This window comes from Pinus tabuliformis, chromosome 7, assembly GCF_031772625.1.
Source record: "Pinus tabuliformis cultivar Carrire ecotype Pingquan chromosome 7, CPIR1, whole genome shotgun sequence".
NCBI classification, from domain to species: Eukaryota; Viridiplantae; Streptophyta; class Pinopsida; order Pinales; family Pinaceae; genus Pinus; species Pinus tabuliformis.
Window position 1 is genome coordinate 481,048,580 of NC_142293.1, and position 10,558 is coordinate 481,059,137.

Below are 10,558 nucleotides of genomic sequence, written 5' to 3' on the forward strand. Positions count from 1 at the left end.
AGTAACCCTGTCGAGGCTATGGACGCCTGCTGGCAGCAGAGGCTCTACCTACGACAAATGAGCATATTTTAAAAGCCAGCACATAGAGAAGACCTTATTTTATCTTTAAAAGACCAAGTAATGGCTGATGTAAATGCAAGGACAAAGCCTGAGGAAGCAAACAATTGGAATAGAAAAAGGTTGAAACAAAATATCATTGATAGGATAAGGCATAATGTACTCTATCTGTCCATAACAAAATTTAGACTTATGAAAATTTTTCTGCTTTGGAAGTTAAAATTCAATAGAAAAGCAGAGATAACTGGTTCTTCCCAGTGAATCGCCATTGTTGTGGCCACCAACAACCCCCCTCTTTGTTTGGTATTAGCAATAACACCAAGCAAATGGGGACCCTTAATAAAAAATCCAAAAAAAAACATTTTATGAAAATTTTTGTATTTAACTCCTTAAAACTATATCGCATTGCGAGAAGAGAATGAAACGTTTTCCTATGAGCATAATAAATTGCGAAGAAGCGACGCAAAATTCATCGCATCGCATACATTATGAAGCGCTCTTAAATGAAAAATCTTAAAGAATCTACGACGGCCAATATGCGATGTCGCATATTGCAACATCGCGTAAGCAGCACACAATGATTGAATGACTAAGCGCGATCTGCGATCTGCGATGAATGCGATTTGCGATAAATGCGATCATGAATTTCTGCGATAACACATCTTGACGACGCGATTTGCGATGCTGCGATGCGAGTCGCAGAAATCACCCATCGCAAATTTTCCTTGGCGCAGTATTCAAGGAAAGCTGTCCGTAAACCAAAATTGGGCACGTGCCTTAAAAGAAATTAATGAATGTACGTCAAAGTATTCAAGAAGGACAGTTTTGTGTTTTTCGAAGAGTCAGTTCGCTATGGGTGTCATGATTTTATGCATTCATAAGAGCTTAAAGCTTTCATGTCAATCTTTATTATCATTACTCTTTTCCTTTGCGTAAACTATAAGACAGGAAATAACACGAAGCAATGTGCAGGAAACATCTAAGGAAAAGGGGAAAGCGTCAATGCTCGGAGAATAGAGAAGAGATGCCTTCATAAACGGATGCCGCATGCAACAGGACCACAGATTTCAGAGTATCACTCAACAGATGCTGATGTCAATAGGCCATCCAACGCCCAGAGTCAAAAGCGCACAAAAGCAGCATGTTTACAAAAGATCTTGAAGCTTATGCCCGGTAAAGCAAAAAGAAAAAAAAGGCACTAAAGAAGGAAAACGCACCAGAAAAGCCCGGAACAAAGAACGGAGGTATTTTTCGATGCAGAAAATTGTTCAGAGAGAAAAGTCCCTAACTTATTCAGTCATTCGCAAGACCGGAAACCGAAATAGCAAAAGCAGAATCAGTTTGAGAGAAATTTGGGTTATTACCAAGTATACACGCAGTGAATACACCCAGCCAAAGGAAGATTCTCGAAAATATCTTCTAGTTTACCAGAAAGTGGTGCCAGTGCTTGTTATTTCTATTTTCATAGCTCAAACGAAAGCAGAAGGCGACCAACCGACTCTTCCCAGGCGAATGTTGCATGCTTGCAGCACTAAGGAGAAAATACATAAATGGTTAGGAATTAGATTCAATTTTTAGAAATAGTTTTGCTTTAGCAGAAGGGCGGTCATTTAAAACCGTATCCTAAATTTATGTAATTAAGATAATTAGTTAGCAGTGTTTAAACCCTTCTCAGGCATTAGGAGAAGGGTCCAAAAATTTGTCAAAAAACTTGTCCTCAGAACATGCACTTTTGCACCCTCGGAGGGGGTTTTGATGAATGGATGGATCAAGGTTTATTAATGTTTGCATTTGATATCTGCTACTGATGTTGCACTTCTGTACTCTTAGTAGATGTTAGAGCAAGGAGAGATAAATCATTGTTGCTTGAAGCTTATGAGTGGAACCAGTCATAAATGGTACTTTTATCTCTTGACCGTTTCTGTTTATATTCTTAAAGTGATATACAGTTTTTAGTTGTTTATATGTTATTGCATGAATGTGTGAGTTACCATTTGGCACTTTTGTACGGTGGAGTTATTCATTTATGTTTGATATATGAATAACTTATTATGCGATATGCTGTTCACAACTGTTTTGCCTAACTTTTTATGCAAAGTGGTTTATCTTAATTGATTTCTATTCTTATGATAGCCGAATGATCTTTATTACCAGTTATTGTTTGAAATCTCTTTAGATCGCATAATAGAAGAAATACACCCCGGGTTAACGTAGATTAGATGTGTTGTTTCTCATTAGATTACAATAGCATAGAGTTAGTTTAAACGTTTGAATTAAATTAGCTTTAAGTATTCTTAGATCAGCATCATCCAACTCTGCACACACACACACACCCTTAGATTGGGAAACTGGTCCCATTATCCCCAGTCGGACCCGCTATACCAAACGAATAAGGAGCTGCCAACCAAGGTCCAGACCAGGTGGGTATCCCCCTTGTTGTCGACCCGATTTTCGGGGCTTCAACATATTCTTAACGATTTTTTGAATTAGGATTGAGGAGTCCCTAATGATGATTGGGTTCATATAATTTCCGCTACTTAGGATTTGGGATCCCAGTAGAAACCCATACACTTCCTCTTTATTGTTTTTTTCTATAATGAGACCCCACTCAAAGGAGATCGAGCTTGCATTCTCATGATCGATGATGTAACCTCCAACACCTACTCTACCTGGGTTGAATTTTGAAGCTCCATAAAAAAAAACGTAGTCTTTTTAGGGAATTTAACCACATCAAAAAATCCCTTTATTTCAGATGAATTTTCCAATCTTTGGGATTGCAGAGAATGATTTTAAGAGGGTTGCCCATGATTTGTGGCCTATCCAAAACAAAATTGATCCAGATTTTCTCTTCATGTTGAAGGATACTCTTGTCCAATTTCTTGTCTCCTTTTGCAAAAAGAAATTAAGAAGCTAATCCCCTTGTTTTGGCTAAAATTTTTCTGACTTTCGGCTTAATGTTTTGAAATATTTGTTTATTTCGGGCGAGCCATATTTTCCAACATAAAAATGAAGGGAGACTTCTCCATAACCTCTTGATCAAATTTTTGTTTTTTAAAGAATAAGGGTAGCTTACTTTCCAATTAGCATATAGTTATGAGAGGGTGATATTAAAGTAGATATTGGCCTCAAGCGGGTAGATCAATGAGAGCCAACATTCTTCAAAAAATTTGTAGCTTAAGAAAAGATGTTGAATTGTTTCTTCCTCTTTTTGACACAGGGGACATCTTGTAGGAACATGGATGCATTTTTTCTTTAGATTTTCTGCAATTAGGATCTTTCCTTTTAGCATAGTCCAAATAAAAATTTTGATTTTTGGAAGGCTCTCTGTTTTCCAAATTGATTTCCACAAAGGCCAATCCTGATGTCCGTATTCTTCTTGAAGCTTCACATAACATAATTTTAAAGAGAATTCCCCTCCTGATGGGTTCCATTTGAATTTGTCTAGTTGACCAAGGCTTATTAGAGCTGCTTCCTTGAGGTGTGAAAGGAGCAAATTCTATTGATTGCTAAGATCAGGAGGAAAGGCTGGGGGGGACCAACCTTCCCATGTGTTATCATGTTGGTGCTAGATTGAAATTTGGTTGAGAGAGTATATTCCTTTGTTTGTCATCCAAGTAATGAGAGGTTATATGCCTCGAAGTTCAGATATAGGATAATTTGCCATGATACTATCTCTCCATAAGTTAATGCCTTGACCCCCACCTAGAATTTTGGATGCGTTTTCCTTTACAAGAGGCAGATATTTTCAAAGAAGATTCTAGATTTGCAAACATGGTCTAATGGGAATTTTTGCTGTTAGAAAATGCTAACGAGTGGAGATTAAGTACTTTGCTTCCAAAATTTGTTTCCACCAGGAGGGCTCCCCTGTGATGAATCTCCAAATTATCTTTGCTTCGAAAGTGATATTCATTACAACAAAAAGTCGAATGGAAATGCCACCATTATCATATGAAGTTGTTACCTGTTTCCAATTTTTCAGATTGAATTTTTTGGTCTCTGATTTCCCCCCTTGCCATAAGAATTTTCTAATAATAAGTTCTTTTTGCTTTTGTATTCCAGCAGGTGCCTGAATGATAGAAAATTGATAAAGTAGAAGAGTTGATAAGACTTATTTGATCAAAGTAACTCTCCTGGCTAGATTGAACTGGAGCATTGCCCCAATTTTGAATTTCTTCTTCATTTTATCTATGGAAGAAATCAAAATCTCTAACTTCAAAATGTCTTTAGAAATTGGCAGTCCCAAGCGTTTAGAGTGACCCTAGTTTGCTTTGAAAGGGACTCCTAGTATTTGAGAAATATGCTAAAGAGTTCTTGTAGGGGTATTCCATCCATAAATACTATTTTTTAAATTGTTTAGGAGGCATCCAAAGACCTCCAAGAATATGTCCAAGATGTTTTTGAATCTTTTAACAACAATACATGAGGCTCCCCCTAAGAATAAGGTGTCATCAATAAATTGTGAATGGTTAATGCACTTGACTTCTCTGCTAAAATAGAGATAGGTGATAGTGCCATCATGTCTGTTGTGCTCTAAGTTTCTGCTAAGAGATTATGTCATGATAATGTAGAGGAATGGAGAGAGCAGACAACTTTGTCTTAAGCCTCTTGAACTTTGAAAAAAAGCACCAGGTCTACCATTGATAAGAGGGGAAATCCAGGGCCCAATAATGCAGGCTTTTATGAGAGTTACGAAATTTGAATCGAAGCCAAACTTATGAAGAACAATAGTTAGAACATAATGGTTGACTCGATCAAAGGCATTAGCCATGTCTAGTTTCAAGATGAAGCCTTTTTAATTTCTAGATAGACTAGAGTGAATGGCTTCTTGAACAAGCATAATATTATCGACAATTTTCCTATTCAGTACAAAGCCTCCTTGATTTTTAGAAATCAAGTTGGGGAGGAGAGGCTTGAGCCGATTAGCTAGAACTTTGGAGATAATTTTATAGGAGGAGTTGCATAAGGATATGGGTCTAAAGTGATGAAAGGAGGGTGGCTTAGCTTCCTTAGGGATGAGGGCCAGATAAGTTGAGTTAGTATTGCCATTTTTATTTTTTAAAGAGCCGCCAGGCCATCTTTAGAAGGTTCTTTTTTAATGAACAACTAGAAGGAACAATAGAACGAAATGGAGAAACCATTAGGGCCTGGGGCTTTATTTGGTTGAATATTTCAAATGGATAACTATAATTCATCTTCTTCCACTTCTTTTATGATAACAATTTTTTTCTCTTGTGAAATTAATTTAGGGATGTGCCTTGTGAAGTATTCGTAGTTTTGATTCTCAAGATCTGCTGAGAGAAAAATTTTGAAGTGTTGATATGCTTCCCTTTTTATTTCTTCCTGTCCCTTTATTTCAACATTCCCTTCTCCTTTGATTGTCTCTATGTGGTTTTTGATTATTATCATTTTAGTGGTGTTATGGAAGAATGCAATATTCTTATCACTGACATGAATTGATGCAGGAGCATCGGAGCACCCTTAATCAAAATTTAAATTCAAAGTTGTGAAAGAGGAGACGTGGACAAAGATCTGAAAAGGGGCATTAATTTCCATTAAATTTAGTTAAAATGATAAATTTATTCCCTCAAAGGTAAAATCCATATGTTTCTAGAAGATTTGATTTGTTCTCAAAATATGCCATGTAATTAAAAAGGAGCGATTCCAGGGGATTGTTAAGCGATTTTGGGAGGAAATCATGGATCCTAGATGATCCACACTATTGTAATCTCTTTTAAAAAGTAAAGTCTATTCTTTGTGGAAAAAAAAGCCAGCTACAATGTAGATCTGCGAGTGAGGACCAGAACCTTGGAAGGCCCCAGAAATGTAATATCCGGCTTGTGATTTTAAATAAGAATCTGTGTATTTTTATGTATTCTGGATAGTTCTGGATCATGTGTTATAGTTGTGGGGTTTTAAATAAGATTCAGTTTTAAACATATTTTTTTTTTTGTGAAGAAATGATGATTGGGCATTCAGTTATATTTGTCATTGTTTGTTTGGGTGTGTTTGTTCGTGAGGCTCGATTCTAGATCTGCATGAGGATTGTTTTAAGACAGTAGTGTGGGTTGAGATCTTGTCACAAAAATCAAGCGAGAGATGGATGGTCAAGGAGTTATATCGTATTCAACCAAAGTCCTTTAACGCAGATCGCACTCGGGCGGAAAGGTTTGGGAATTGCAATTTAAATACTGCGATCAGAGTGCACAATGGAAATTAATTCAATTTTTCATGGGCCATAACCCACAGGTCCACGAATTGTGTAAAGATGCAGCTTTGCTGCATCATGAATCTACAAGTTTCTAGACTTTAATCTTCAGGTCTCTTCCTCATTTCTATTGTTCTTATAAATTTCCCAATGTAGTTCTTTTTCTTTCAGTTGATTCTCTTTTATTACTTCTCCTTCCTCCATGATCTTCTGAACATTTTCAAGCTCCCTTTGCAGCTCTACTTTCTTTTGCTGAGTTTCTTTATAATGTAATCGAGCCCAATCTTTTAGAGTCTTTTTTGACATTTTTTAGCTTTGATTTCCAAACAAAACTTGGGGAGCCATTGATGCTTTGATTCCATGATGTGGAGACTAGAGTTCTGAATTCTTCAAAATTTGTCTAGAGGGGATTGTAACGAAAGGGAAGAGGTCATAAGTTTACACTTTCCATGAATTTTATGGAAATTGCCTTGTGTTCCAAAGCTACTGAAGGGATGATCTTTGAAATCACGGAGTTATAGTCTGAGATGATGTTGTCATGGATTAAAAATATGTCCAACCTCTCTTTGATATTACCCAGACCTAGTCTTTTGTTGCTCCAAGTGTATTTACCATTTTTGGGTAGAATGTCCATTAGATTATGAGTTTCTATGATGTTCTTGAGCTTATCTCTGAAAGGATTTGCTTGAAAGTTGCCACCTTATTTTTCATCTGCATTCAATATCAGGTTAAGGTCTCCTCCAATTATGAAATTTTTATTGGTTTCGAGGCTTAAGCAGTCAACCAAGGAATTCTAATAGTGGTCCTTGTCTCTAAAATGAGAGGGAGCGTAAATATTGAAGATACATATTTGATAGTCGGAGATCTTATTTTTTGAATTCAGTCTTCATCCAATGCATCTCTTTATACTGACATATAAGTTCCCATGAGGTCTGTTTCCACATTGGACAAATACCAACTGATGCACCTGTTTCTTTTATGGTTGTTCCTTCATAATTTTTGGTTTTTTGGATTATCTAATTCATTTCTTGTTCAAAGGACTTGGTATCCTCTATTAGGAAGAAGTCTAGACATTCAAATTTGATAAGATATTTTGCTATATTGACTTTCAAGGGATGTCCGAGTCCTCTACAATTCCAGGAGACCATATACATTATTTACTATGAGATGGAGCAGAAAGACCTTTCCCTCTCACTGTTTGATTTGTTTTTTCTTTGTTTCCAATGCTGTTTTCAATGTATGTTTCCATTGGTTGCTGGGTACCCATGGCTATTTCTTTTATTACTGCTTCATCCTTGATTTCCTTATTGGTTTTCCTTCTAGGCTTCTTATGAATGTCAAATGGGAAGGGAGATTCCTTGGATTGATTTATAGTCAGGATTCTTTCGAAGGGAGGAGGAAGGGGGCTAAGGGGGAGGCTAGGGGAAGAAGGATGTGGGAGGAGGGAGGGTGGAGGGGGTAAGGAGGATGAGAGACTAGAGATTTGAGGGAGAGAGAGGGATCACCTTCTATAGCAGGGAGAGGATTGAGAGAGATAGAGAGGCAAAGGGATTGGAGTCAGAAAAGAAAAAGAAAAAGAAAAAAAACACTCCAAAAAGAAAAAAATAATATTTATTATTATTATTTATTATTTTTTAATATATTTTTTATTTCTGATAATTCAATTTTAAAAAATTAAAAATAATTTTTTAATTTTCAAAATATTTAATTTAATATTTATTTTTCTCAAAATACTAAATTAAATTTAAGAAATCAGAAAAAATAAAACTCCATAATTATCTATCTATCATTATGAAGTAATTAATAAAACAACACTCTAGCATTAATAATTCACTCGAATGGGATTGGATCTAAAAATTTCACCTATTAATTATGTATCTTAATATTTTAATTATTTTCTTAATAGCTTAATATTTTAAGCCACAACGTGTTAAAACATATTAATATCACCCCTTCTTTTATTTAAAATTTTCCAATTTTGCAACATATACATTCAAAGACGAGAACAATGAAGAACCATTGCGAAATAAAATGTGAGAATGATTATGCAAATCTTTAGATTTGAAAGGGCAATCGGCTTCTTCTACCTATAGACCTCTGATTAGCTAGTCAGCAATTTGTGATACGTAACTTAAATGTTTGCACATTGAATGTATAGTTTCTTTTAAAAAGAAATATCAATCACCTTTTTCCTTCCAAATTTTTTATTCGAGATTAAATAAATAAATAAAAATATAAAAAATAAATAAACAAATATTTTATTTGAAATTTTAAGTTTAATTATAATGAGTTAAATATTAATATTTTAGAATAATTTTTCACAATTTTTATTTAATTATTAGTAATTATTAGATAAATATTAGAAATTTAATCTACAAAAAATATTTTAAAATATTTGTTGTAGTATTCTCAGATTAAAGATTAAGATTTATTTTTAATTTAGTTATGTTGTTCTAATTAATTTAACTCGAATTAATTAATTAAAAAATGTCATATCAATACATGTTATATTGGACATATGGTATTGATAAGACATAATATTGACCCATAGTACTATTACAAAAACTATTTACAAATTAAAAATTTCCATGATAAAATGGGATTAATCTTCATAATTAAGAATATTATTAGATTTTTTTAAATATACATACATTAATTCTTTTTTTATAATTAATAATAATAATAATTTAAAATAAAACTACAATTTAGTTTATATATATATATATATATATATATATATATATATATAGAAATTTAAGATATATTATAGGTAAGTGTTTTAAAACTTGTAAAGATGTCTACTACATTTACTAATGCCAATAGGTGTGGTCTATATTGGAATTGGGCATGGAGAATTTTAAAATTTTATTAAATGAATAGACATGATTTCATGTTCGGGGAATATTCTGTCTTATACACCATCTAATGGATGACACCAAAAGTCTTTCAATCATTTTGCAGTTTCATATCAAAGAATAACAAATTAAATTTAAATAGTATTTCTTTGGCCACCTATTAAGTCGAGTTGCTCCATGGTCTTTCGCAGCGTCCATTCTTCCTTTACCTGTGTTGCGATGCAATACAATCTTGTACCCGCACTACAATGCAATTTTGTCACTAAAAGGAAATATACACTTGATTACCTATTTCAAAGAATTCTCCCCACAAACATACCTAGAATTAAATCATCTAGTGAAACATGTAGGATTGCAACCAAATTTGGGTCATTATTCTTGTTTTTTAGCAGATTAGTTCAATTTCAAGCGAAAGCACAACCATGATTTCTCCTACCTTGGTGACAATATTCCTTAACGCTACCTAAACCTATGCAAGGTCACAAAATATTTCTCATTTATTCTATACAAATTGATTGCTATCTACTTGTTACCTAACAATATTAGGTTTTATAAATCTTTTATTTTCTTTCATCTTTTATATTTATTATTAGAGCCTTTTAAGGTTAACAATTATACATACTTATATATATTAGATATGATAAATAATTTATTCTTTAGGGTTTTAAGTTAAGAACTATATATGCATTACATATGATAAATCATCTATTCTTTAGGGTTGGTAGGCTATGCAAATCCACATCCAACTCAGATTTATGTTAGATCAAAGTGACATACATTGTTGTGTCTAGATTGTGTTTTCCTTACTACTGCTCAATACAAGTTTTAGATAAATTTTTGATATACTGTTTGGGCCTTTATATTCGTGGTTGTCCTAGGAGGATCTCAAGGTAGGCGGTAGCATGCAACGACATCTGCAATGTGGGTTTCAATGCACTTACCCTTAGATCTACACCTATAGCATTTCAAATATTCTTATGACAACTTGTTGGCATCAAATTTGTTTAGTTCGACTTTTATATAGTTTGGCAGCCATCTAAGGTTTAGAATTAGGGTTTTGGTACATTCTATAATGGAGCTATTCATTTTGAATGATATGAAGCATTTCATAGAAATTCAAATGTAATAGGTTTACTAAAAATGTATCCAATCTTAAAGATGTCTCTATAGGTTAATCCACTTTATATGAGGTTTTAACCAAGAATCCATTGACACAACACCTTAATTAACATGTATGAATTTGATATCTAGATGCTTACCTTGCTTTTTCCATGCCACAACCGATGTAGACCCTTCCACTTGAGCCCACTTGATTCCTATAGTTATGCTTGAATCTGTTATAAATGTGAAAGGATAATCAAAGAAAAGTGCAAAAATATTAAATCTGCTTAAGAGAGCATATTAGTATTCTAAAACCAAAGTAGACGGAATTTCCTTGTGT